Genomic DNA, 24,706 nt, shown 5'->3' with positions numbered 1-24,706 from the left:
AACGGGACCCCCGTGCCGGCGCCTCTCCCTCCGCTTCATTGTCGCGCTGCGCTCCCTCGCCTGCATGGAAATGCATGGAGGAGCGCGTAGCGGGGCCGGAGGAGGGGCCAGCGGTAGCATCCGGCTAAGCTGGACCCTTTCCTCCTCCAGGCGGCTGAAGCGCTGGGTGACCGAGGAGATTGACCCAAAGAGCCCCTCCGTGGACACGGGGGCTCCGAGGAGATCTTCTCGGTCCTTCTTAGATAGGGCAGTGAGTCCCAACCACACGTGACGAGACGCCACTGTGGCCAAGGAAATCACCCGCCCTGCTGCAGCGGCCACGCCATGAATCAGATTGTTCATCTGACCTATAGCGCGGTCCGAATAATCGCTCCCCTCTTGAGAGAGGAGGGCGGGGGCGACTGCCTGAGGGGTGATCAGGGAGACGCCCAACACACCGAGATTGTTTGCTGCAGCCGCCATCTGCGTACCGAGCTTGAACATCTTGTCCAGATATTCCAGTATGTCTCGGTCCCGGGGCAGCGGGGGCAGGGGTCGCTTACGCTCCGCCCAACCAGCCGCCCCCGGAAGCAGATGGGCCGCCAGGCTCTCATCAAGGGGGGGCACACCCGAACACGCTGTGTCCGCGCGGCCCTCCACCTTGATGATGCCTGCCATAGCGGCTACTGGGGCCTTCGTTTTAAATGGCTGCTGCCATGTCGCCTCCACACACCACCATATATCAGGCAGCTGGGGCGAAACGAAGGTCGGCTGCGCTGGATGCACCGGGCCGTAATACCCCTGTCTCAACGGCTCATTTCAGAATAAACGTGGATTTACGTAAAAAACTATTTTTTCAGGGTTCGGGTGTTTTGTTTGAGTCTTGGCTTTCAGAATATGAAACTTTTATTTCCAAAATCACACGATAAATACATTTTTGAAGCTTGTAAAGGGACGAAGACAAGCACCTCTCACTCGCAATCTGCTCTTCCAGCAGCGCCGCCCCCCCCTCCCTCCGGCTGAAATTATGAACGTAAGTGTATGGTAATCATAGATAACACGGCAGGGTCCGTTACAGTTTGTTTTCATCTGATTTCAAATAAACAAAGTCTTGGCTTTCAGAATATTAAACTTGTTTCGGCAAATTCAAATGATAAATATAATGTTGAAGCTTGTAACGGCATATTTCCAAGCGGAGAACGGAGTAATTTAACGTCACAGCAGGCATAACAACAGCCGGTGTCAGGGGGCCGGGCTCGAGGGCGAAGGCCGTAGCTCTCAGGGGGCCGGGCTCGAGGGCGAAGACCAGACAGCTCCGGAGGCCGGGCAGGAAGGCGCTGACGGGACAGCGCCAGAGGCAGGGCATTACCCGGTGTCGGAGCTGGTGGGACAGTCCTCGGCAGGATCCCCCACGGAAGAGGACCAGGACACGGGATTGGCATGACCCCTGGCAGGAGAGCAGTCGGCGGGACCTCCAACGGGACAGGACATAGGGTTGGCAGGACCCCCGGCAGGAGAGTAGACGGCGGTACCTCCAACGAGACAGGACAAAGGGTTGGCAGGACCCCCGGCAGGAGAGTAGTCGGTGGGGCCTCCAACGGCACAGGACAATGGGTTGGCAGGACCCCCGGCAGGAGAGTAGTCGGCGGGACCTCCAACGAGACAGGACAAGGAGCTGGCAGGACCCCCGGCACGAGAGTAGACGGCGGGACCTCCAACGGGACAGGACAAAGGGTTGGCAGGACCCCCGGCAGGAGAGTAGTCGGCGGGGATCCAACGGCACAGGACTAAGAGTTGGCAGGACCCCCGGCAGGAGAGTAGTCGGCGGGACCTCCAATGAGACAGGACAAGGAGCTGGCAGGCCCCCCGGCAGGAGAGTAGACGGCGGGACCTCCAACGGGACAGACATACGATTGGTCGGACCCCTGGCAGAGGAGTAGTCGACGGGGCCTCCAACGGGACAGGACATGGAGTTGGCAGGACCCCCAGCGGAACCTCCAACGGACCAGGACATTGGGTAGGGACTTGAGACGTGACTCAAGAGGGGACTCGAGAGGAGACTCGAGAGGGGAACCAAGGGGGAACTCGAGAGGGAACTCGAGAGGGGACTCGAGAGGTGAACCAGAGAGGGGACTAGAGAAGGGAACTCGCGAGGGGACGAGAGGAGGGACTAAAGGAGGGACTAAAGGAGGGACTAGAGGAGGGACTAGAGGAGGGAACTCGAGATGGAACTGGAGAGGGAACTGGAGAGGGGACTCGAGATTGGCTCAAGCTACATTTTAGAGTAGTCAAGGAATATTTCCCAGTGTCATAGTCTTCACATTAAGATAATGCAATACATATATTAGCATAGGTAGGAAAGTTATATAATATAAAAGTGAAGCAGCGAAGTATTTCAGCGTCAGGTATTGAGTCTCTGGCGGCTGGGAGGGTATAAGAGTCCCTACGCCTAGTGGAGGTATCGAGTCCCCGCAGGGTATACTTCGCTGGTGGAAGTCAAGTGGTAGTATCGAGTCTCCATCCGTGACAAAATTGAATAGCAAATCCAAGGTGCATAGGAGTTGGAGGTGAGCTATATGTGAATGCAAGAGCAGAAACGCGAACTTCAAAAGCCATTGAAATTAACGGATTTCTCACTGTCTTGTTCTGTTGGGTTTAACGCCCATTCTGTTGAAAGAAATATCGCATCTTAAAAGCTGAACAGACAGCGTGGAGGATATATTTATGTGCTTATGAATAAATACAATATATTATTGAACATAGAATAGCCTTAGTCAGATAAAGAAATGTGAAGTCATAATGGAAGGATACCAGAAAGAAAAAAAGAAAAGCCCACCTTTCTCCACATTGCTCTAATTGCTGTGCAGCAGCCCGGAGCCAGACTGCTTGCTCTCTTCTCTAATGCCTGAAAAATGGCTGCTGAGCGTTGAATTTAAAACAAGGAGTGAATAATCAACGACTGATCTGAAGTTGGAGTGAATAACATTGAAAATTAATCGATCAATGTGTGATTTGAGGTGGGAGATATTTAAATAAATAAGAAACTATAATTTGTTGTTTTTAGCATAGTTTTTGTGGGATACAATTACGTCACATTGTGGTTTTTATGAGAAGTTTTGAGAACTAATTGTTACTATTGCATTGCATTGTGAATTTCGTGGTATTTGTCATTAACTGAGAATTGTACTTAATTATATTTCAGAGGAACTTAATTGCATACAGTAACGTTGAGGGAAAGTAAAAATAGGTTTACTGAGTATATGAAATACATGCAGGTTAACGTTTGATTCAAATTGAATATAATAGTGGATTATTCCACCTAGATTAGACATAGAAAGAGGAGAATTTGTTAAACATTAGATAACAAACTCACTGTAAGAAATATATATTATAATGTTATTTAGGAGTTGTATTGATCATACAACAGTGAGATAGGAAACTGAGAGCGCAAACAATTCACCACAATGGTGTTTTTAAGGTTGTGTAACTTTGTCAGTCAGAGGGAAGCTGTTAATGTTTAAACATTACAGAGGTGCTGCACGAGGCTAAAAGCCATCTCACACGGTTTGATAACACATGGAGGTGATTGATGAGAGAAGCTTGTGGACAGCTGCAGGGCCCAGGGAGAGAGAGAGAGAGAGAGAGAGAGAGAGAGAGAGAGAGAGAGAGAGAGAGAGAGAGAGAGAGAGAGAGAGACAGAGAGAGAGAGAGAGAGAGAGAAAGAGAGAGAGAGAGAGAGAGAGAGAGAGAGAGAGAGAGAGAGAGAGAGAGAGAGAGACAGAGAGAGAGACAAGGTACTATGATCAATAGTTGGAGTAAAGATGTACACGAACAATGAGAGTAGATTAAGTTGTTTTGTTGTTCATGCTTTTCACCAAGGCTCATTTGAGTGGTTATTGTTTTAATGGAGTGTTGTGGCTGACCGACAGTGTAACTTGAGAAGGCACTGTCAATGATTGACTCTGGGGTGGACCTGACCAAGACTGACCAACCTGACAGTGTGAGTGTGAGTGTATGTCTGCATGTGATCAGTGCAACTGCATGATTTAAAACAATGACTAATCAAGCATGCTTTTGGACTAACACATTATTCTGGGGCTCTGTGGGCAACGAGAGGTTTTTTACAATTCCACAAAAATTGGAAAACCGTACAGGTGACCCGTTTCTAATCTACTTGATATTTCACTCCCACAGGAGGTGGCAGTTTGCAGAATGTGAAACGTAAACTAAAACATGAAGATTCTGTTTCTTTTAGGACTGAATAATGGAAATGTGGAAATGATGGATGTACATTTGGGAAAAATGTTTGGTATTTTTTTATAATCCATTACCTGAAGGTTTTCTTCCCATACAGGATTGTGGTTACACATGAGTTAATGTGTAAAAAGGGGGAGTGTAAACTTCACAATGTACATTTTTCATTTAGGGACTGAAAGGAACCTGCTGCCCCAACTCGATTGTTCAATCTGACCATTGATTGACAGTTTTAGAATTGACCTGCTCCATATCTGGGGATAAGATACTGTTTGATGAATGTTGACATGTTTCTAATATTGATTGAGTTATAACAGGTAACACAGATGCAGAATCAGTGGCCAAGGGGCTACTGTGAGAGATGTCATTCCAGAATGGAATACTGAAGAAGTTGACCTGGGATAATGAAATGTTTTTGTAATATTTCAACAGGTATTAAAGTAACTGAGGTTTGAAATGTAGAAAGAACATATTACAGTTAAAGCTAAAACATAGTAATGTAATGAGACAGAATTTAATTTAGACAACATCATGTAATTAGCCTGGTAAAGAAGTAAAAGCCATAGACTGTATTGTTTAGGTCATTATGGGGATATACATTTCATCTAAATTCATAATAGAAAGACATTTGATGACAGTTGAGCAGAGATATCTACTCCAACAACACTCGGAATAAAGCATTATTTTATTTTATTTAAACGTTTTCGGTCTGTTTCCGGTATTTGTTAATGACGATGTGCTGTGAGATGTGAGACTGGAATTGCACAGGGGAAAATAACGTATCTTTAGATGCGGATTTTGTTAAACTAATAAGTTTGCGGTGTGGACCAACACTATATATTGACGGGGAAGGGGGTAGCAATAAAGATAACACCATTAAACAGTTACACAACATAACAGAAATAATATTGATAGCAGCATCCCTAGCAACCACCTTGGTAACAATGAAAACGTTCTATGGACGCAATTTCCTGAAGTAATCTTCGTAATAACTAGCAAACTAAAGATCATGTACATCCACTGCACACATAATCTGAAATAACAACTCATATTTCTCGCATCAAATGACATCAAAACGCATTTTAATGGCCAAACTAACTTTAAAATAGGCATTTTCCACCGAGAATAAAATGAAGTTCGGCCATGTTTTTTTTTTCTGCAGGGAGAAATTTGAAGATCACATGACATAGACGCCAGCCATCGGAATGAATGGGGGAAAAAAAGGGGGTTTGTCAAACAGAGCACATGGTGTTGTCCTAAACGATAGCTGGGGATAGTGTCTTCTGCCATCCTTTACTCCGAAAAAATAATTGTTTCTCCGAATCGAAGGGGAAAAATACAAAAGCATTGCACACAATTTAAACCAATCAATATTGTGTAATCAACAAGGATAATCTGGTGTTTTTTAGTCGATGAGTAGTGCAGATATCACTGTAAAATCAATCGACAGTAAGGGGAATACTTACTTCCGGGTGTACAATTCTCCGTTATCCAATGAGAATGGACGCTCACATTGCCTTTAAGGGCAGCCGACACAAACGAATGCCGTGCTTCCATGAGCGTCAAATCCCGCCGCAGATGGGAATACATTGCAATCAGTTGAAAGCTATTTGCTCCCTTTATGAAGCTGAAGGAGCCTATGAGCGTCACAACTGCACGCCACGGGACCCTGACCAAACGTCGCTCCTGGACGATTATGGAGTGAGAGTGTGTTGGTTAGGAAGGTTCCTAAGCTAATTGGACTATTGGAACGCAACCCTGGCCTCAGAATAGACCGGAAACTATTCTATTACCGCTCTGTTTTAATTTCACAATAAAGTTAGTAGTATTAATTTGTTTTGATATTATTGTTTTTTATTAACTACTAGACCGCTGGGTCATGTTAAGACCATCTTTTCTGTGTTGCTGTGGGTTTTTTCCATCGCTTTTGTGTTATAAATATCAAAACAATAACAGATTATCCGTCGTAAACTAAACCAGAAACAGCAGTATATTTTATGTTGTTAACACTGTAAACTTGACAACTTTTTAACCCGCACCTCCTACTGGTTAAAACACGGTATTACACGTTTAGAGTAATTGCAATGCAGGTAGATTGTGTTGCTTTTTAATGACTGTTTTAAAATGCCTTTTTCTTAATGTCTTTCATTTTTGTAAAGCACTTTTGAATGTGATATATTTGATGAAAACATTCAAATATTAAGAGTACATACAAAATAGTGGGAAAGTAGAAGGTCAATGATATAAATATAGAATAGAAAATATCAAGAAGATACTGTAAATAATACCTACATTAAAACAGTTTAGTGCCTGATAGGAGGAAGTGCAAAACAGACAAACTAATAAGGCTTTATTTAAACATTAAAGAATACTTTAGGTTAAGGTCTTCTTTTAAATAAGAAAAAAGCTTTGGGGGTATCTATCTACAGATAAATATTAAGCCTGACAAAGTACTTAACGTTTAATATATTGCATGGTTTGTTTTGGGACTTGACAATCAACTTTCCTGCAATGTTAACTATGTTGAAGCACTTATTTTAACTGATATTATACATAATATTATACTCTTATAAGATGTATGTAGATAGAATAAGAAATGTGCAGAATATGACATGGTGGAGGGATACACACATATTGATAGATGTCTTGTTGAGGAACCTATGACCCAAGTTTGTCATCATTGCATAACTACACTGTAGTTGTGTATATGATATGTCAATAAACCTTTGGAAATCTTGAAAGGTATGTGCAAAATAGCCATTTTATACAGTTTTTGATGAACGATTGGAGAATAACGAGTAATGAATATGCTTTATAGAGACCTGGGACGCGAGATCAAAGAATACTTTTAACAAAAGCCTATAGTTAGAGCTACTCAGATTACCCTATGTTTGTCCTCCTGAGTCCTAAACGTTATGTTATTATATTTTATTGTTTCTATTGTATTTTTTACTGTTTTTTGTTGTATTCTATCTGGTTTTATTTGTGTCTATTTATTTTTTGTTTCACATTCTATCATGTCTTTTTTTCCATATTTTACAATGTCATCTATGTTTGTTATTCTGTAAAGCCCTCGAAGACAAACGTGTTTTGTGATATTGGGCTATATAAATAAACTGCACGCCATAGAACCCTGACCAAGCATCGCTCCTGGACGTTCTGGGAGTGAGACTGTGTTGGACCTTGTGACTTGATAGGGATGTAACGATGCATCGGGAATCGGTTAAAATTCAGTAAAGATGCGTTAAGATTAAAATCGGTTGAGCTAAACAAAGAATCGCGATGCGTTTTTTTAACGCTATCTTGAACAACAACTTGCCGTGGCAGCTGCTCTCCTCAGTGCAGACGTCCGACGAAATGCCCGTGAAATCGACACACAGGGTATCTCGGACATCCGTGATGCCGTGTAGTGCTGCCGGAGCACACCGGAACGCCGCTCCGGCACTTCAAACATTGCACTACCCATAAGGAGCTGTACACATGCCGCAATGCCGTAGTTTTTGCGTGGCTGTATCTTTAGTTGAAAGCCCAGTGGCGATTGGTCATACTGATCATACAATAAAGCCATCGAAAATAATCACTCGAGAGTGTTGAGAGCTAGTCTCTCGATCAAGCAGAGCATACATTTCAAGCTGCACTTTATTTGTATTTATTTTAAGGGATTTTTTTTGTCCGCGGCTCAGTCTGTTAAAAAGAAATTGTGAGAAAATCATATCGTGAACTTAAAATCGTGATTCGTATCGAATCGTGAGTTGAGTGTATCGTTACATCCCTACTTGACACCAGTGTACACCATTGTGGCATTTTTTTTCAGATTGATTGACATAAGTTCCATTGCATTTTCTACAATAGCTTTACTTTGCCTTTGAAGCTGCAATGTTGTTTTGGCCTTACAATAGTTGAAATGGAAAATGCTAGGGCACATAGTTGCCTATATTCATTAGCATTTTATCTGGAGTCGTGTTTGTGTCCACATGAATGCAGTGACTACTGTCCTTTTGTCCTGCTCCACTTTGTTCACCTGCTTTTATTTTGGTACTTTTCAACATTTCCCAAATTAGGGACCTATGTAGAGCACATCTTTTAAATATCATGACTCTAGAGCCAGGTATGATTTCTAAATGTTACACATATCTTCACCTTGCTCTTTGTAGTTGATGCAGTATAAACGGCCATCTAAAAGCACTCATTAGTCATAGAATGATTTTCAATGTAGTGATTGTCACGAGCCTCTGACATCACAATGCAAAACATCATGTTCATAAAAGGTTGTAAGCTTAAAGGAAATGTAACTCTTCAATATATTGAGGGATCGTGTGCACTGATGCTGTCATAGATTCTGAATATCAATACAACTTTAAAGCATTATTGTTATCTTTAAAATAACACAAATGAATTTGTGTTTGCTTATTTTCTTACATCAAAAGTCTTTGTCTTTTTTTGATAAGAATCTTAGCAAACAATAGCACAATAGCAAACGTCTACTTTCATTTCTACACATGCCATCCTATGATGAGAGATGCATGTGAATGCACTGGGAGTGGTTGACACACACACACACACACACACACACACACCACACACACACACACACACACACACACACACACTCTGCTACCACACACACACGCCTGATGAAACAGCTGGTCCAGACACAGCCGAGACCATCCAGTCGGAGATAGTAATTAATGGCATTAGAATATCACACAGTTTGGTGCCATTGAGGGACTGGATGACTTTAGAATGTGTAAATCCACAAACTTATCTGATCTAGCGAAGGGTGATTCGCCTCAGCTAAATAGATAAATTATCTGCAGGGCCTGGTGCTGTCATTGGGAGCCACGTGGATCTGAGATAAGGCCAGAGACCGCTGGAAAGCCTTCCTCCTGCTAATGACTGCAGCTGCGAACAGTGTGTTCACTCATGGAGCAGGGCTCATATGCATGGAGCTAAGAGTAGCATTGAGCTAATGTCCCACATCATGCTATACCTTATGTTTCTGGAGGTTCCCAGAGTCTGCAAACTAGATCAGGAGTCAGAGCGTTCAGCTACTAAGCTCCCTTTCTCTGGAACCAACTTCCTGTTTACATAAAGACAGTGTCCAAAATGTTAAAAGTGTGCTGAAGACTTTCCTGTTCAATAAAGTGTAAGAAATTAAAATCAATGTTTAATGACGTAATTTAGTTTAAACATATAGTAGGCTTAAAACTGTTTTATTCTGAAAACATTTCCGGTTAGCATTCGTCTGTGGCTAACGTTGTTGCTAAAGACTATTTTGAAAAGCTATACCGGAAGAAGTCTCCGGAATATCAACAGTGAGCTTAACTTCCGGTTTTGTGTTAACAACGATTACAGCCGTTAAAATGCTTTAAATAAAAGTCATGAAATAGACTATGGGGAGAAGAGGCGTGTTGAGTTATACAATGAAGAACACTACATTTCAATATTCTGTTATGCGCGTTATCGGACATAGAAGACCGAGGTGGGAGGACCCCTGCGTCACCGGCCGGCATTGAAGAGGAGGAGCCAACAGAGGATATATAGATAGCGGGCGAGCGATGTTCCTCTCGCTTCTTCGCTGCACCATCGGGACTCACAGCTCTTTCGTCCCACTCACTCCTTCTGTTTGTTTCATTACCACGCTATTTAATTAAAGTAACCAAATTGAACCTTTTGAGAGACTCCATTATTCTATCTGGTTTTATTTGTATCTATTTAATTTTTGTTTCACATTCTATCATCTCTTTTTTTCCTTGTAATTGTAACCATATTTTACAATGTCATCTATGTTTGTTATTCTGTAAAGACCTCGAAGAACGTGTTTTGTGATATTGAGCTATATAAATAAACTTTGATTTGATGGTATATGCTTTTATTGTAAAGAGGATGATTCCCATGATACACATTTAACCATTTTCCAGTTAAACTCGACATGCTCCTGTCACTGTGTTATGTGCAGATAGCTTCAGGTGTAAGGCAGTATCTTAAATGACTGCAGAAGCACAAAGTGTGTTGTGGCGCATTACATCTGGGGGATGGACAAATCATCTGAGATTTTGACAACCAATATGGAAAAAAAAGAAGAGGAAAAATAACAAGGCAAAAGAAAAAATATGGTCCACAGTCCTAGAAAATGGAGAGAGCAAAGGATCTCAGGGGTAAGTATTAGTTGTCACCCTATGATCAAATAGTACAGGCCGGGAGAGAGCCTGCGCCCAGGCAAAAGAAATATAAAGTCCAGATTTAATTCTGATACGGAGAAATAGAATTTCAAAGCTGGATGTCTTATCGTTGGCATGTCCCTTTGCCGGACTGATTTCCCTAGCAAAAGCCTGTCAGTGCTATTATGTTGAACATGGAACCAATTTACTGCGCCGGCTAAACAGGGTTACCAGTGCTCTTGTACCCTCTAAATGTTTGAAGTTATCACACAGAGGGAGAAATAGCATTTTGAATGTTTGGGGAAGGCGGGGGGAGCGGGGGCCGCGGCGGGGTCGGCTTGGATGGGAGTGGACTGTAATTGAAAAGTATCAATCAAAAACAAGGCAAGGGCCAGAGAGGGGAAGCTATTATGTTAACCCAGTCCGCCGGAGCCTGGAAGAGCCCAAATGCATTTCTTTTGTATCGGTAATGCTCCCCTGCTCTCGGAGCCTCTAAGCCCTGCGACCGGGCCCTCGTATCTCCGGACGGGCGGACGGGGGGGGAGGGATTATCAAGTGGAGCATGTGGCCATTACAGGCCTGTTCGTAATGCTATCTGCCCTCTGAGATAAGCAACCCCCGGCTGGTCAGACGTTTCCAATTTCTATACATGAGAGATGAAGACCTTGCGCTTCTGCTCGCCTTCACCTTTTTCTATGTTATTATATTTTTGCCCTGCCCTCTCTGTATATTACAAGTGTCCTTTCATATGCCTACAGCAGGCTGGCTGACTTCAGACACCAGTAAACAGCTGAACTCACACAATGGCTTTAGCATAGCTCCAGATAGAGATAAACTGAAGAGGAAGACCAAGAGATGAAGAAGAATAGATGCAGATGAAGTACCTGCAAGACAAGAGGAAGTAGCTTTGACACAATTGCATATCTTAAGGAATCACTTCCCTTTGTTTTGTATTTCCACTTCAGCTGTCTGCTTCAATTATACAGTACTCGTTGGTTGAATGTGTATTTCTATCAAGAGCACCAGAACAAATACATTTCATTTTAGTGAACCACCTTGTTGTGTTTCGGCCATGACTCATTGTGTTCTGATTAAGCTGGAGACAGGGACAACATACATATTCAAATGCACTAGACCTCAAAGGGTCACTGAACAATTTCCTCTGTTCATGGAAAAAGGATATTGCTCAGCCATCGGTATTCCCTCGTGGCGTCCTCTTTTTTTTTCTCCAAGGGTTTTAGAATAAATTCCTGGGTGCATTAACATATAAGAAAGTACAAATGACATAGAGTATAGCCGGTGGTTCTTTCCCCAAATAGCCCTTAGTTAAGGACACCCTTAAGTCGAGGTCAAGCTCAGGGCCAGGGAAATTATGCATTCTCGCCCGGGCTGAAGCAAACAGTGGGTTCTCTTGTATTAAAATGAACAGTTTTACAAGTTTTATCCCCCAGAAATGGGACACCGCTGAGATCCAGTGAGACGATTTATGGGGTGCTGTCATGGTGTGAAAAGAACACGGTATAAATGTCACTATCTGTCTTCGCATTTACATCGGAGATATGCGGAGACACTGATACTGCACTGTCACTGTTGTCTCAGTTGTTTTGTTAAGATGTTTAATATCAGTGGTTATTAGATACAATGGAAATAGCTACTACATTCATATACATGTTTAACCTGGAATTTCAATAGTTTTGTTAGTGATGGAGTAGATACAGTTAGGCCTCTGTACCCAGGACATTACATAACACCAGAGTCAAAACTTGGTACCTAACATTATAAGAGTACAGGCAGATTGATAACTACACTAAATGGACAACATTTATATTTAAAATAAGTACTTTCCAAACACGTTTAGCAAATATTGCTGTCACTAAATGCAAGTTAATAATATTTAGCAATCTATGCTAATGCAAAATTGAGGGGGTGGGGGAGAATAGAAGACTCAATAGGATTGTGTTGTTTGCACACAGAGGTCAATCTCTGAATGACACTGCATATTGTATCCCTATTCAGCACATGTCAATGGATGAGCAAACAACAAAGAGGTTGTGTACCAAAATAACCAATATTAGCATTATGGAAATGAGCGTGAGTTCTATTTTACTACACCAATGGATATGTTTAGGCAACTAAGGACTTTGTTAAGGTTTGAGAAAATGCACCTTTATGGATGAAAGAATCCAATGATGGTAGGAGACAGTAAACTAGTTTTGGTGTTGTTTTGTATTTTGAACAAACATCCATCTATCCCATCCTCCATAAGAAGATTTGCATCAGTGTTAGTTCTAATTGTTTGCACAACCACACAAGAAGTTGGTGTCAAGAAAAGCCTTCAGTAAGTTGACAAACCCAGTGTCCACATACTGGTTTGGGAGAATCTGGACATATTAAAGCTGATTCAAACTTGACCTAAGGCCAACATGGTGGAGTCCCAGAAGTCTGTAGGCCACTATCATGCAATATTTACACCCAAAGTTTCAGAAGGAGCAAGTAACTGTACCGTAACGGATATTAGTCGGTCAACTGCTGTTTTGATGGTCAAGAAAGTTTCCTCAAGTTTTTAAACATCAACTGCTGGTGTTTAGTAATTAACTTTATTTGGGTAAAGTTGATGAAGTGAGATAGTGACTAGTGGAGATAGCATGTTAGGTTAGCAGAGATGTTTAAAGGAAAGTACCTTAGTTGGCTCATAGAGGTGGAGGAGTTGTTTGGGGTGAAGGTAACTGAAACAGTAAGCACTGGTAGAGATGGAGGTAGCCATCCAGGTAGATCTGCTGATATGTAAGTAGGAAGAAAGAGAGGAGGGAGGTAAAGGAGGTATGTAGATGGGCAGAGATGGAGGAGGGTGTCAGACGGGCAGGCGGAGGGTTTTTAATTCAGATTTCATGTGGGCTCACTCAGCAGTCACTGGATTCTAAAGTGACTCTGGGGAGCTCACAGTTCTATATGCAAATAGAGCAGCGCACCTGGCCAGTGGAGCAGGCCTGCTGAGAGGTTACTTATGCAAATCTGATTGAGTGAGAGCATATTGCCAGAGCACAAGCAAGTATGTGTGCACGAGCATACACACACACACACACACACACCGGCAGTTCTATTTCACAGGGGCTCTGGGACGCCATATTCCGCAGGAACAGAGATGGCAGACAGAGAGGGGAATAATAAAGAAGAGGACAACCGAGAGAGAGGGGAAAGAAAGACAGAGAGGGCGAGAGTGAATATGGGGGGAGTGAAGGAGAATGACAAGACAAATAGATAAAGACTTGAGGGGGGAATGGTTAATCGGGTGAAGGAAGAAAAAAATGTCAGTGGGGGTTGAGAGGGAGAAAGACGGGAAACACTGAGAGAAGTATAATTCTGCTGGACATAATAGCATGTTTGACTCCCATGCCACACTCCCCCTGTCCCCCAATATGCCCTGCTAGCATGCTGAGGGCACGGGGAGGGGGGTTAACACACGGCACTAGATAATTTCTTATGCACACTTTGTAAATGGGCTGAAACCCCAATATGGCGGACAGCCCCCCCCCCCCCCCCCGGCTGGCATTAACCTGCTGATTAAGTGGTGGAGCTTGGCTGGAGCTCAATCTCTGCCTGATGCATGGCCCGTGATGTAGACAAATGAGTAGAAATCACATTGGCATGAACAGGGCTCTCAGTCAGGCCCCCCCGGCTCAGGCCTCAGGCACAGCACATTCATGAAGAGACATTTAGTCTGGTGATGATTATTGATAATGCTGTGCATAATGTATGGATGAGAGGGGGGTTTGTGATGCTGTACAATAGTGTTTTAAATAGTTATGGGAAATGTGTGCTTTTACACAGCAGAGAGAGTAAGGCATCAGGAAACACAACAGAGCTGGAGAGGAGAGATATATATCTGAAGATGTTTGATAGGGTTCATAACACATGTGTTTTAATTGGTCAAGCTTTTAAAACTTAGGTTACAGTTGAATAGGCCAAATATCAGCTCCTATCGTCTAACCCTATCTCCTATTCCTTGACCTCTGAGTGAAACGTCACGGGGTTAAGGGATAGTGGATAGGAGAATTCAAAAGGACTTGCGGTACTTTAGAGAATCCGACTGCACTTTCACTATCCGACGTGTTTATGATGTGCCAGCGGACATCATGAATATGTGTCTGCTGCTGTGGGGAAACTATGGAAACTACAGTTTTCTATAGCGGACGACAACATGGATGTTTAATAAGAACGAGGGCAGTGGCGGAGCTGGGGGGTGGCCCAGCTGAATCCTAGCCACCCTATTGGCCACCCCAAACACGGGGGCCCAAACAATTTTAGAACATTAAGAAAAAAAATGTTTAAGTAACCTTTCATCATTCATCAAGAATTAACATTACTATAACATTGTATTGATAATGTACTCACTAAGCTTACAATTCATTTAACTTATTTTCTTCCAAAAGTTATATATCCAAAGCCTCTGTACACCCCCCTCTATTTACATGTAATGGTTTGGTCCCGCCTCCGCCTCCAAACGGCACTTTCTAGCAGAGAGTGAGAGCATGTGAGGAGCAGGGATGCTAGTACTTACCTGTGTGCCATGTCTCAACGACTCACAAAGTCAGGCTTTCAAAAAGAAAAGAAAGGAGAGAAAGAAAAGAGAGAAGGACTAAAGGACGACAATATGTCACCCAGTATTTCAAGAGAAAAGGTGGGTGTGGTCCATGAGTGGTGGAAATTAGTCTGTTAGCTAAGTGTAGTCCATTGTAAATAATAATTGTTATGTTGTTTTTTTTACTAAGCTGAAATTAAGTACTGTTAATGTCTATATAGAAAATGCAGAGGTTTTTAATTTCACTCTGAAGGAGGTGAGCAGCATTGTGTTGAATTACATGCCACTTAACATATCTGAAGGGAGACTGGAATACAATATATCAAAACAAAAAGCTAACATCTCATTTCAATTATACATTTCAAACAGAGTATTTTCCACATATTTAAGTTATATTTATTTGGATTGATGCATTTGTGTTGAGAATGTGCCATTCAAAAATTTTATTATTAAAAAGGCATTTACACCATGAAAGATGACTATTGAAATCTATTGTCAGGAATGTTAGTCTTATTTGTATGACCAGAGGGCAGGACCTATAAACACATGTCCTACCCAATAGCATGGTGAGGCTGAACAAAAGGACCTTTTGACTATGTAAATGTAGTCTTTTAAAAAAACAAAACATTTACTGACTTTTTTAGGATAGCTTCAAGTAATGTTGTAAAACTACAACTGGGCGCCTTACAGGGTTAAGGGCTATTGTTTATTGTTATTTACTTTAAGATGTTTATTCTTAACCAATAATTGAATTTAAAAACTCGTATTTAAATGATGTGTGTGTGTCTCTGTATTCCTGATGATACACTGAGAGAATGAGCTCATAGGGCTGCTGATCACCATAAGCTAAACAGTCTGTATATTGCACTACATTTGTATAATGTAAATGTCCTTGTTACTTTGACTGTATAAGAAAAAAAATAGTTAGATATATATTATTTGATCTATTCCACCACTAGCTTAATCCCAAATAATGTAGAGGTGTGTTGTGTAGGTGCCTTAAATAACCCCTTATTTTCTAGTGAGATGTATTTTTATGTTCATATAATAGTGATTTCAATGCCACCCCAAAATGATCACTGGTTCTATCCTGGCCACCCCACTGAAAATGTCCTGGCTCCGCCACTGAACGAGGGACTACTGTAAACTCATCTGGAGACTCTGCACCGTGCTCTGATGCTGCTGCTTTGTGCTTTATGAACGTGGACAACAGAGAAACATATTCTTCAGGACCAAAGTTGGAATTGAAATAAAAAAGGAAAGTGAAACTTATGCTCGTGACCCTCTCCCTCCGGTCCACATTAATACAAATGATCCCAATACGTATGATTATATGAAAACATCTTAAAATCTGATTTTGAAAGGATTTTATTGACTTAAAAAATAAGTCATTACTGACAGCCTACTACCAGGTAAATACACACTTCTACTTGTATAAAACTGACCTTTGTACGATTAACACTTCATAAAATAATGCAGATCCTTTATCTTTCCTCTTTCTAATCTACACACATACAAGTATTTAACTGAAGTTACACAACAGTGTTGTTGATACAGAGTTGGAGTTTATTCACGCGTCACTACAGTGGGTAATGTTTTCAAGAAACATTGAACAGTGCTGCCACATATGACACAGGAAAAAGAGAAAAGACTCTGAACCCTTTCTTTGCCATTATATACAAATAGTGTTGCTACAAAAGTATAAATGAGGCTTACTAATAAGACAACTCAGATCTGAAGCTACTCAGGAATCTGCTGCCAAAGTGCAATAAAAAAGACAACATTAATAGAATCAAACCCTTTTTTTGTTGCATTTTATTAGAGTATACAAATAAATGCCTTTAAAATAGGATGCAAGCAACACTAGTTTCTTAACCTGAATTGATAATAGACTATAATCAATTGGGTGCATTCACACCTAATAGTCCGTTTCTGGTGCGCACCAGACCACAGTTTGTTACATTGTTTCATTTTTCAGAAGGTTCGGTTTGCGTTCACACGGGCAAAACTCAAACGGACTATAAACTTTAAACGCAAGTCATGTGCACGGAAATGCAGTTCAACCATTGGTCAGACATTAAGGGGGTAAAAACGCAAATCCCGGCAATTTCTACCGGAGCCTCCGCCATGGAGCATCGGCACTTTCGGCAGGTTATTCTCATGCTGCTGTTAATCTGGAGATCAACAGACACTAGCGGCCCGTGCATATGATTATATAATCAGACAACGTCCGTTAAAAAACATTATAACACATAATGAGAGACGTTCTGCAGTAAGGAGGGCGTTTCACCGACGACAGGTGTTCTTACTTTTATGTAGCTGACGGATAATTTTTACTTTACACGACACTGTTCAACACTTCATTCTGCTTCACTCTTTAACTAAACAACCGCATATGTCTTGAAAGACTCTTTCACTAAAGATTTTGAAGACATCCGCGTTCTTGTGACACGTAAACACTACCCCTGCGAGATGGAGTTCATGACTTTATGAGCTGTTCATGAGCACTCATGAAACATTCATGAACAACTCATTATATGTTCACTTGTCATGTTCATGAACCAAAATTCTTAAAATGCTCATGAACCATTTTAAAGAGCAGTTCATGAAATGTTTATGAACATTGTTCATTCATATAAAGTTCCTGTTTTGCTCATGACAGACTTTTATGAGCAATTTATGAACTTTTCATGATCCAGCCAATCATAACATTATAATTAAAACCCCAAAAAGTGTGCATGAGTATTTCATGAACTTTTCATGACTATGAGCATTTCATGAATTTTGGATGATTGTGGCAAGTTCAGAATATTTTGGAATATTCATGAGCATTTTATGAACTTTTGATCAGTGTGATGTTTTTAAAGACCTCTTGAATATTCATCTACTATTTGAACATTTCTTTCTTTTTTAAAACTTTTAATCTTAAAACAAAACAATAGTGAATTTGAAACTGAACATTATCTGTATTTATTTTGGTGACATTCATATCATTTTATGGTTTATCTGTACTGTTTGAGAAGCAGTACGAGTAAGTAGCACCAAGGTGGAACCTTTGGCAGGTGAGCGGTGACATCTGGGTTACCTTAGGGGGGACACTTCCGCCCCCTCAGAAGCCATCCAGACGATCAACCGGATCCTGTGTATAATTATTGCTGCTCCACTTTTCTGTTTTCTACAGGTCAGTACATGATGAAAATGATCGATGTTAACTTGTGTGAATTAGATATGATGTTGGAGATGTTTAGGAGAGTGTGTCAGAAGGTTTTGAGCATGTTTGACATAGTAACGGTATTTTAAAAATACTAAACTGTCGGCAACAATAGATGCCATTTTCGCGGGCTTCAGCCGCACCTGGGTAAATGTGACCTGAGCGAAGGCTAGCAGGCAGGTTAGCTGCTGCGCACGGGTAATATGTTTTGTTTACCTGAGTGCAGTCTTGCAGGCACATTGTCTTGTTTTTTGTTTATTAACATTGACAGTGCATTTTTGTGATCTCCATAATATGTTATATTTGGTAAAGATAGATATATTGATAGAAAGTATTATTTGATAGCGTTATGTGTTTATAGATAACAACCTGTCCTTCACTGCAAACATAGCTGCTACAACCCGCTGCTGCAGATACACGCTTTACAACATCAGGAGGATGCGTCCCCAGCTGACCCAGAAAGCGACGCAGGTTCTGGTCCAGGCTCTCATCATCTCACGCCTAAACTACTGCAACTCCCTCCTGGCTGGTCTACCTGCATGTGCCATCCGACCTGCAGCTCATCCAGAATGCAGCGGCTCGTCTGGTCTTCAACCTTCCTAAATTCTCCCACACCACGCCGCTCCTCCGCTCCCTCCACTGGCTTCCGGTAACTGCTAGAATCCACTTCAAGACAATGGTACTTGCGTACCATGCTGCGAATGGATCTGGCCCTTCCTACATCCAGGACATGGTTAATCGTACACCCCAGAACGTGCACTCCGCTCTGCATCAACCAAACGGCTCGCTGCACCCTCGCTGCGAAGGGGACCCAAGTTCCCATCAGCAAAAACACGTGGGTTTGCTATCCTGGCTCCAAAATGGTGGAATGAGCTCCCATTGACATCAGGACAGCAGAAAGCTTACACACCTTCCGGCGCAGACTGAAAACTCATCTCTTTCGACTCCACTTCGAGCAATAGAACTATTAACAAAGCACTTATGGACTGGCTTACCTAAAGCCAGTTGAGTAGCACTTGAAATGTTTAGCTCTATGAAACCTGATGTACTTATATGATTCTGTTTTCTTCAAGTTTGTATTTTGTTGGTCGAACGCACTTATTGTAAGTCGCTTTGGATAAAAGCGTCAGCTAAATGCAATGTAATGTAATAATTTATATTGACTATGTTGAATTTCTCCTTGAGATACCGTAATTGACTGTGACAGACAGATAACTTAAATGGAGAAATGTGATGTTTGTAAAGTTCAGCTATTTGAATGTAACTGTGTACTTTGAATTTTGAATAAGAAGCATTCCAGACGATCAACCGGATCCTGTGTATAATTATTGCTGCTGCACTTTTCTGTTTTCTACAGAAATCATTTATTGTTGCTGTGGTACCCAAGCTTTTGGGACCCGTAACAAAAAATGTTGTGCAGCTGAGTGTCAAGAACTGCTTCAAATAGTGATAGGATTAATTGTAGTGCTCCACCTGTATACATGTATGTTTGTTTGTTTGTTAATTTGAGTAAAGTTCCATTGTGATTGTTACGTTCCCTGGTAGATATAGGGGTACCAAGGGAAGTAGCGACACATAAGATAGCTGGACAAGAGAAAAAGGAGAGGAAACTCAATGCTGAAGGAGTTTAAGTGAGGTTTTAATAATAACATAAGTAAGGCGGCTCACCAGCCAAATTACAACACAAGTTTACAATAGACAGCACACCACTAGGCTGGGTCTCACACAGAGACACGCTGCACACATGCAGCCAGACGAGAAGGAGAGGAAGAAGGGCCCTCACTGCCGCCCTCCTCCGGTCCTATATGGAAGTCCTGATTGTCGATTAGGATCACCTGGGGAGAGGCTGCACCTGGGGACAATCAGAGGGAGAGAGGAAAACACACACACACACCACCACACACACACTACGGCACGTAACACTTCCCCCCATAAAACACACCTTATACTGCTCACCAGCAGCCAACACCGGAGCAACACATGGAATACATGGAACACACACACCACTCACTGAACACAGATCCACATCGCTCTGAGCTAGGTCCACACCCACCGCTTCAGAGACGGAAACACCCACAGCACTGTCACAGACGGACGCAGAACTTAACTGCACCACACCACTCTGTCGCATCGCAGCCGGGTGCCGGTCTTTTGGCTTTTCCAGAGCAGTTGCCACCTGCTCCGTCCGAGCTACACACTCTGCCTCTAGATGACCAGGATCAAGACAAAAGAAACACAATTTCTTTTTCTTGGGTCCTGGAAGAGAAGCAGAATGAGCCTGTGTGGCACGCCTGTTACGAGCTTTCCGGAAACCAAAACGATGAGGAGAATCGCTCTGAGCCAAAAGCTCAAGCCCTTCCTCATCCGCCATAGTGGTGGCCTGCTTTCGCTTCCAAGCTGCACAGTCTGCTATCATATGACCTGGGTCAAGACAAAAAAAACAAGCTCTGTCTATCCTGGGACCTAACAATGGAACACTGGCACAGGGAACATCATTATTAGGAGCTCTCCGATAAGTGTCCCGCTGAGGAGGGTCCCGCTGAAACAAAACGCTCCTGTGTATCAGCGCACTCTCGTCTGCCAGAGTGGCAGCCTGCTGAAGGGTAGTCACTCTCTGCTCATTGAGGTAGACTACCGTACGCTCCGGTACACAGTTTTTGAACTCCTCTACCAGCATCAGCTCACATACTGAAGCGATGTCATCCGCTTTACATGCTCTACACCACCTGTCAAAGAGGACTTGCTTCTCCCTCGCGAAGTCCACGTATGTTTGGCCAGCAGCTTTCTTCATGCCGCGAAAACCCTGCCTGTAGGCCTCAGGCACCAGCTCATATGCCCTGAGAATAGCACCTTTCACCTTGTCATACTCCAAACTATCCTCGACAGAAAGAGAAGAGCAAGCCGCTTGAGCCTTGCCGACTAGCTTGCACTGTACGAGTATGGCCCACACGTCTTCTGGCCAGAGCAGAGCAGCAGCAATGCGCTCAAATGCACTAAAGAACATCTCCACTTCCGACTCCAGAAAGACAGGGACTAGCTGAATGTTGCTACCAGCATCAAAAGCAGCAGCAGAACCTGAAGGTGTAACGGCAGAATCACCCACCACAGCTGCTTGGAGCTCTAGCTGACGCATCCGGACAGCAGTGTCTGCCTCCAACTTCCTGATCTCCAGCTCCTGCCTGAGCTGAAACTCTCGCTCACACTCACGCTCCTCCCTCTCACACTGGAGACGAGCCATACGCACTTTTACCCTGGCATCTAATTTAGACCCCATAGTAACGGCTACTTACAAATATTATTATTTATTTATTTACAAACTTCCCCAGATCCTGCCCACCAACCTTTACCTAACTATCTTCTGGAGCGTGCCGGGCTCGAGGCGACTTTAAAGGCAAACATCAGCGGCCAAAACCCTGAATCGCCTGCCCCCAACAGGGAATGAATCCCCACCCAGGATTACCCCGAAAATAAAAAAGGCAAAATAAAAAATGAGTGCCTGAAGGAAGGACTGATTCAGTCCAGCTAGACACTCCCCTGTCTAAACTGAGGAAGCTGTTCAACAGGAAGACACTTCACAGCCACTCTTACACCTATATACACTACTGCTCACCACCACACACAATATCAACACTAACCAACAACCAAATACTCACTCTTTGTCTCAAAGATTGGACGAGCCCCCATGTTACGTTCCCTGGTAGATCTAGGGGTACCAAGGGAAGTAGCGACACATAAGATAGCTGGACAAGAGAAAAAGGAGAGGAAACTCAATGCTGAAGGAGTTTAAGTGAGGTTTTAATAATAACATAAGTAAGGCGGCTCACCAGCCAAATTACAACACAAGTTTACAATAGACAGCACACCACTAGGCTGGGTCTCACACAGAGACACGCTGCACACATGCAGCCAGACGAGAAGGAGAGGAAGAAGGGCCCTCACTGCCGCCCTCCTCCGGTCCTATATGGAAGTCCTGATTGTCGATTAGGATCACCTGGGGAGAGGCTGCACCTGGGGACAATCAGAGGGAGAGAGGAAAACACACACACACACCACCACACACACACTACGGCACGTAACAGTGATTGACATAATTGTTGTTTTCTATGGTTGCCAATTGACCCACAGTCAATGGTTCATGAACAGTTCATGTACATGAACAGTTCATGAACAGTTCATAGCCAGCCATTGAATTATATTCAGTGACTGGGTATGAACTGTTCATGAACGGTTCATGAAGTTGTTATGAACAGTTCTTGATATGTTAATGAACAATTCTTGAAATGTTCTTGGTTGAATATCCCTACACACTCACTGAAAACTCCATTTCATGAATTGTTCATGAACCTGCCTAAAACCATATTCCATGAATTGTTCATGAACCATTCCAGCACAGGAGTTTCATGAGTAGTTCATGAACTGCCCTAGTGCCATTTAATGTTCATGTCACTTTCATGAACAGTTCATCAATTTTGTTATGAGCTGTTTATGAGCTGTTCATGAATATGGTTCACTAATATTTCATGAACTTTTCATGACAAGTTCATGAACAGTTCACTATCATCTCACTGGGGCACGCTTCCTATGTTTTGCTGCGGACTGCGTTCACACCAGCAATGAACCGCTCCAGAGTTCGCAAGCAAGCGCTACGAGACCACCTCTTTTAGCGGACCAGAGTCCGGTTGTTTAGTTCACTTAAGAGGTCTCGGATTGTGTTCACACCGACCCAAATGAACCGCACCAAGCGGCTAAACGCACCAGGGTTCGATTCAACCGGACTATACAAGGCAGGTGTGAACGCACCCTTAACAGTACAGATCTTAATGTTTGCATTCTTATACCATTTTGTACAATAATTATAATGAATAAGTTCAAACAAACTAAAACTTACAGCTGATTAATAACGGTATCTAACTTGAGTTTTTATTATTTCAAAAACCTGTTGATGCTACTGTTACTGTATTTGTACTGTTCCCCAAAAGCGCGTCGGCAGCCTCCAGGAATGCTTCTTTCATAACTTCGCCGTCTTTGAAAGACTTCATGTGTTTCGCAAGAACGTGACTGACACGATAAGATGCTCTGGTAGCAGCCTTGCTCTTGTTGTTGGGCCTGGTGGAAATGGACTGCTGTGCATTCAGCTGTCCTCTCAGGCCCCTCCCCTTTTGGGAGCATAGGGCAGAATCAGGAGGGAATTCCGTCTCGTAGCGTTTGAGCACTGTTTTGAAATGCCTCTCCTAAATTACCCTTCTTCGATAAAGCCACGCTCGCTTTGCAGAGGAGACATATGGACTTTGAATTGGAATAGATACAAAAATAATCATCCTCCCACTCGGAGTGAAAATTATATATGTTAGGCTTTTTTGTTTCTGCCATAATTGCGGTCTTGTGTGTATGCGGACTGTCACTCCTGTTGACACGGACAACGTCAGCGAAATAGTGCCCACTGCCCACCAGCCACGCCCCGACACATGGGGTCACGCTGGGCCAATCACAGAGCTTTGATGCGTTCAAGTGCATTATTCTGGCACAGGAAGATTATGTTATAGGACATTAACGATAAAACAGACTATTGTTGTTCTATTTTTAGACACATCTCGCGATCGACTGGGAATCTCCTCCGCGATCGACCGGTGTTGGAAACTGACCGTGACCAACATGGAGGGAGACAGGAAAGACAAACAATGAACCGACAGGGGAACACAAGGAAAGACAAGACTAAATACAGAGAGGGGTAATCACGGGACAAGAAACAGCTGGGTAAAGGAGGGAGAAACACAAGGGCAACAGGTGAACACAATGAGACAATCAGACACCTCAGGGAAACTAACGACAGGAAGGCACACACAGGAAGTAGGACCAGACAAGACACAAGGAGGAAAACATGAGACAGGGAACACAGAACAGCAAAATAAACCCAAAACTTAACACATGAAACTCAAATCATTACATGTACACCCCCTTCTATTTACATGTAATGGTTTTCGGCAAACGGAACTTTCTAGCTGAGAGTGAGAGCATGTGAGCAGGGATGATAGTACTTACGTGTGTGCCATGTCTCAACGACTCACAAAGTCAGGCTTTCAAAAAGAAAAGAAAGGAGAGAAAGAAAAGAGAGAGGGACTAAAGGGCGACAGTATGTCACCCAGTATTTCAAAAGAAAAGGTGGGTGTGATCCATGAGTGGTGGAAATTAGTCTGTTAGCTAAGCGTAGTCCATTGTAAATAATAATTGTTATGTTGTTTTTTTTACTAAGCTGACATTAACCCGACATTAAGACCGAGCGAGCCACCCGCGGCTTCAAAGAGGTAGCGTTCTAAAATGCTTAATAACTTTTTAACCGCTAATCCTATCCATCTGATTTAAAAAGTGAGGTAAAGCGGCAATTATAGGCTTTTCGCTGGTATCACTATGCCCTCTCCCAGGATTCAGAGGCTCCGACGTGATCGGGGCAACGTCATCACATTGTAGAGCCTTGATTCGTCAAGGAGACCCACGCGGCCCCCCCGTCTGAGCCAAACAAGACCC

Source organism: Pseudochaenichthys georgianus, chromosome 22 (assembly GCF_902827115.2).
Source record: "Pseudochaenichthys georgianus chromosome 22, fPseGeo1.2, whole genome shotgun sequence".
NCBI classification, from domain to species: Eukaryota; Metazoa; Chordata; class Actinopteri; order Perciformes; family Channichthyidae; genus Pseudochaenichthys; species Pseudochaenichthys georgianus.
Note: the sequence above shows the minus strand (reverse complement) of the source record.